Consider the following 6,274-nt stretch of genomic DNA (forward strand, 5'->3'; position numbering starts at 1 on the left):
AATCAAACTCATTGCTCTCTCGGTGCCCCGAGTTTAAGCTTCTCTGTTGTTACCCCTCTTGTGCTTTAGAAATTGAATTGAACCAGTGAAAAAAACATGCAGGTTGTAGCTGAGTTTCACGAGGGTCACACATTTAAAATAGAATTAGTCTAAATTTAGATACCATTGAAATACATCGACTTTCAAACGAAATACGACTTGAAAGCTAAATCACACCGTCTATTTTGTAAAAACAATTAAAGGTCAAACATTAGATGTCCATCCAGGTCATTATTCTACTGTAATTCATTCAGACCTCAATGTTCAAGTCATAATTACTAACGAAATAGAATAGAATATTTCAAGTTTTCCTTTTTTTTCTTCTTTAGATCTACAATGAGTTTATTTCAGTTGTATGCTATTACCGGTAATAACAAAAGGTAATGGGATGTCTAGAAGCATTTTTTTCATTGGTTGAAGCATTTCAATAATACCGTTTTTAGCTAAATTGTTCTAAAAATATGGATAATTGTAGCTATTTATTTTTTTAAAAAGCTATTTATTTAAAAACGACATTTTTGATTTATGAAGGAGATTTCAAATATGTAAAATTGTACTTTCATTCCTGTCATACAATAACACAGGTGCTTATCATAACAACGTCAACAGTATAAACAATACAAACGAAAATAATTATAAACATACAATTAGAACGATAACTATATAATAATAATTCATGAATTCAGTGTATTTCAGTTCAAGCGACAGTTTTTAGCATTCTGTCAGTATCAAAAGAAAATCATACCTAGAAGCATTTGATCTAATTCAACATAATATATTGAAGGCTGTTTATTATATAACACTTTCTTTCCTTGTGGTGAAGTAAGGCAGTTTAACAACCAGCACTAATCATTTGAAACAGTTTCGCCAGTTTGAACCAGTTAATGTTCAGATAATAACCCTATAATAACCTAGTAATAACAGTGGGAGCATACTGTACACCGTGAATAAGCATTTGTGGGCAAGGGTACAGTGCTACCGAGGCTTTGAGCTTCCCAGTGTCTCGTGGTACTCTACTGTTCTCTCTCCTCTCCTTGTCACCTGTGTAGCTTTCTTGGGAGCACTAGCACTATGTTCTGTGTGGGCTGGTGTGTTCACCTGTGCTCTGTGAGGAGGAGGACTGTGCTGTGAGGTGACCTCTGTCTGGCCCCTGAGGGGGTTCCTCCACCAGGCTGAGGGCCCAGGGAAGTGGCCCTGCTCTGGTTCCCCATGGCTCCCCATGGCTCCCTGTCTGGGACAGTGTTTGTCGGGCTCCGGGAGGACAGAGCGACACAATGACATGGGGAAGCCTCTCCCATCTCACCCGCCCTTAATGGTAAATATGCGTCCCTATCTGCTATTCTCCCACTGCTTCCCACAGACTACTAGTCTGCCTGCCTCTCTCAATTCAATTCAATTCAAATGGCTTTATTGGCATGGGAAAAATTGCCAAAGCAAGTGAAATAGATAACAAACAAAAATGTAATAAAATAATCAGAAATTGAATGTAAACATTACACTCACAACAGTTTCCCAATAATAAAGACATTTCATATTGTTATATTATTGGCTATAATAATGTATAACAATGTTCAAAATGTTAAAGTACGAAAGGGAAAATAAATAAGCAGACGAATATAGGTTGTATTTACAATGGTGTTTGTGTTCCACTGGTTGCCCTTTTCATATGGCAACAGCTCACAAATCTTGCTGCTGTGATGGCACACTGTGGTATTTGGCCTAATAGATATGGGAGTTTATCAAAATGTTGTTTGCTTTCAAATTCTCTGTGAGTCTGTGTAATAAGAGGGGAATATGCATCTCTAATATGGTCATACATTTGGCAGGAGGTTAGGAAGTGCAGCTCAGTTTCCACCTCGTTTTGTGGGCAGCGTGCACATAGCCTGTCTTTTCTCAACAGCCAGGAACATGCAACATCAACAGCAAGGCTATGGTCACTGAGTCTGTACATAGTCAAAGCTTGTATTATTTTTGGGTCAGTCACATTAGTTAGGTATTCTGTCACTGTGTACTCTCTGTCTAGGGCCAGATAGTATTCCAGTTTGCGCCGTTTGTTGGTTAATTATTTCCAATGTGTCAAGTAATTATCTTTTTGTTTTTCCCGTGATTTGGTTGGGTGTAATCGTGTTGCTGTCCTGGGGCTCTATAGGGTCTGTTTGCGTTTGTGAACAGAGTCCCAGAACCAACTGGCTGAGAGGTTCTCTAGGTTAATCTCTCTGTAGGTGATGGCTTTGTTATGGAAGGTTTAGGAGCCACTTCCTTTTAGGTGCCTCTCGATTTTAACAGCTCTTTTCTGGATTTTAGCGGGTATTGGCCTGATTCTGCTCTGCATGCATTATTTGGTGGGTTGACGTTGTACACAGATGATGTTTATGCATAATTCTGCATGCAGAGAGTCTCAATTTGGTGTGTGTCCCATTTTGTGAATTCCTGGTTGGTGAGTGGACCCCAAATGTCACAACCTTATAGGGCAATGGGTTCTATAACTGATTGAAGTGTTTTTAGCCAGATCCTAGATGGAATGTCAAATTTGATGTTTCTTTTGACGGTGTAGAAGGCCCTTCTTGCCATGTCTCTCAAATCATTCACAGCTTTGTGGAAGTTGCTCTAAGGCAACGGTGTCTAGATGGAATTTGATAGAATTTCTCTCTGTGTTCCTCAGTCAAAGACACAACTGATTTATAAACATGTTATAGATGAACATGAATGTGAAATGTAATTGTGAATTTTGACACATTTTCATGGGAAGAAATGAATAACACTCATGAAAATGGGTAAGATGAGAAAAAAGTTCAAAGCAGGCTGGGGAGGGGTGACAGTGTTAGGTCACACTTCACAACCAAGTGTGACTTCCTCGTCAACGCAGGGTGCCATGGAGACAGTCAGGGGGAATGACCCGACCTGTGTGTCATGGAGACAGTGAAGTCCTGACTGACTGGCTGACTGGTCTATTGATTCAGCTGAATGCAACAGGTGGAGAAATGAAGGTGTACAGCCAAGAGGTCAATGTAATTCAGTGGAACAAGAGCAATGGTAAATTCACATTGTATACGTTTGTACAACATTATAATTTGGTCATTGCTTCACACTTAATTCATGCTGAATGGCGTACTCCATGACTATTCCAAATAAAATGTGCCTTGAGAGAGAGATCAAATCGTTTTAAAATAAGAATTTTAGTCACATTAGGGATCAGTCAAAAAAATACATCTTAATATTGTGGAATGGTGTTGTGGTGTAGGTTTAGTTGAGATTTGTTGTTTTGCATGTTATGTTACCATTCATTTTGACAAGATGAATGTTTTTAAGGCATTGTAGTATTTGATCATATTTAGATCAGATTAAGCGAGGTAGACTCCATTTTAAGCATTATTACACTTTATGTATTGCTTATGCTTATAACTAAATCTAGGATATTAACTAAATATCAATGCGAATATTAAGGAAACCAGGTGAGAGGTTTTAGAACGGTGCCCTCAAAACAAGGGCAGCTGTGATTTGTGTCATCCACATTTCAAATATTCTGCAGTCAAAGTTGAAAGGGCCAACCTGGAGTTTACAAAGCACCTCTCTTTCGGCAAAAACCTGAGGGATGGGGATAGAGAAATTTGATCACTCTGAAATTCAAAGACAGAGCAGTAAGGGACTGCCCATCAATGATATCAAAATGATAGTTTTGACCATGTTTGAGACTGTTTACAGTTTGTTTACAGTTGCTTTGTTTACAAACATTGGACCAAAAAAAAGCTTATATTTTGGGTTCTATATTCTTCAAGAATCAATTGGTACATATTATATCATTAATTTAAGGCCAAAAATGGATGTAGCAAATGCTGAATGCTCCTTTAACGATTGCTTGACACTACAATTTTCAATTCTAATGTCATCAAATTTACTAAGCCTTTATTTCACAACTGCCCACACACAGTTGTGCATGGTGGTCATACGAGATTGTATGTGAACTGCTCTCTGTCTCCCCCTGTTGCATAATTTAGGCAATTGCATGGGGTTTATTTATTAGTCGCACACCGTAGCAAAATGTTTTACATCGTAGTAAAACGTTTTGCACCTTTTCTATTGGACACATTTAGGTAGGTCCCTCCCTGTTTCATTGTGTTTGGTTCTGTTTGGTTCCTACACCACAGAAGTGGAATGGGAGCAGATAAAGAAGGCATTGTTTTCTTTAAACTTAATTTTGTTGAGATAGTAATAGCAAACAAAACCTTGCATAGGCTTTATAAGAACACAGCAATAGAGTGAAATATGTATAACTGACAAATTGATTAAAGAAAACTAAGTTGAGAGTAAAGAGTGAGTGAACAGCAAATGTAAAAATGTGCAAAGAAATCATTATTCTCTGAGCTGCCTCCTTGGTTTGGGATTATGTCTTCATGCGTCATTTCCTTTCCTTCAACTCCATTGGCCAAAAGTTCTTTTAACTACTCCAAGTTCAAAATAAATAATTATGACCTCATATTATCTCTGTTTATCGCTGCAGATCACCATGGAAACTGAGGGTCATACTCTGGGCATGCTCCAGTATTGGGATGGATCTGTGCTGCTGGTTTTCATGTGCAGGATCCAGTAGGTTCTCTCTCTCACACACACACACATGTACACACACATGTACACACGCACACACACACACGTACACACACGCACGCACGCACACACACACACACACGCACACACACACACACACACACACACACACACACACACACACACACACACACACACACACACACACACACACACACACACACACACACACAGCTGAAAGAGTCTTGTGTCTGCCTGCGGTCAAGCCTCCGCTCCGCTCCCAGTTTGTCCCACTTCCGGAGGAACATATGGACCTAAATATCCCACGTGTTGACAGATGTGCTGAGTTAGGCTGCTCAAGAGAGCTGCTGGACGAACCTCCAACTCACAGAGCCATATGTACAGTGGGTGCTAACCCATTTCATTTGGTTTCTTTACATCAGTCTATTTAGATAATTTGCACTGTCAGATATAGATTTACTCTAATGGTCTCCCTCACTTTCATTGCCATCCCACTGGGCACTGACTTGCTTTATGCTAAAGAAACATTAGAATACTGCCCACTGGGCACAGACATCAATTCAACATCCATTCCACGTTGGTTCAACAATATTTCATTGAAATGATGTGGAAACAACATTGATTCAACCAGTGTGTGCCCAGTGGGATGCTACTATAATGTGCTCTGGTGCTGTACACCACATTACTTCTCATGTCTATCTAGGCTTTGAGCACTCCAAATGAAATGTTGCTCTACCACTCCTTACTGAAGTCATACATTATTCTCTGATAAAACTGAATGGCAAGCTTAACGACATGCCAGATAAGCCCAAGCACCATTCAGGCAACAGTAGAATATGTTGGTGTCTGTCAGCATGCTGAGAAGGGTGGTGAATAGTCCTATTGTTCCTGCCAATCTGGAATACCTCACCATCAAATGCTGATCGCATTACCTCCTTACACTGCCGTGTATATTCAACCCCAAGCCGACACCGCAACAGCTCTCACGAAACTACACTGGACAATGCGCAAACTGGAAACCGCATGTCCTGAGGTATGTCCTGGGGAAACCGCATATCCTGGAAACCGCATATCCTGAGAAATCTGAAGAAAACGCAACCAAAATTGTATCAACACATCTCCTTGCTTGGCTCTATTTTATCTCGTAGTGGTCACGAAGGAAGGAGGGTCCGGGCAGTTCTAGTTCTATTTCACTGCATAAATGCTCGCTCAGTCCAAAAAAATTATTAGCTCAGAATTGTTCTCCAAGGACGGTGTTTTTGACAGTGACGACCTGCTGACTACCTGCTGCTTCAGAGGACCAAACGACTGGAAAGAGAACACTTTCTTTACCATGTATTTGTCTTTATATGAGTACATATTGTTAAATAGGAATAAATTATTTAAGCTGTTTTTAGATTGACGTGGCTAGCTACTGTACTTATATACCTCAGCCTGCCTAGTCAGCTAGCCAGCTACAGTAGTCAGCTAGCTAGCCAGACAGTTTTATTTAGCAATTTTGCTAGCTAGCTAGCAAGCTACTGTAACTGTTATTGCAGCTTTTTGTTTGTATGTAGTTGCACTTCAATGGCATCCCTTGAGGAGATTTTCTTTTATCTTTCCAACCAGGCAAAGTACTATGAAGACAGCACTGATCTCAGCAAGAGGCGCAACATGCAGAGAAATTCACAAT

The sequence above is a fragment of the Oncorhynchus tshawytscha genome, linkage group LG30 (assembly GCF_018296145.1).
Source record: "Oncorhynchus tshawytscha isolate Ot180627B linkage group LG30, Otsh_v2.0, whole genome shotgun sequence".
Lineage (NCBI taxonomy): Eukaryota > Metazoa > Chordata > Actinopteri > Salmoniformes > Salmonidae > Oncorhynchus > Oncorhynchus tshawytscha.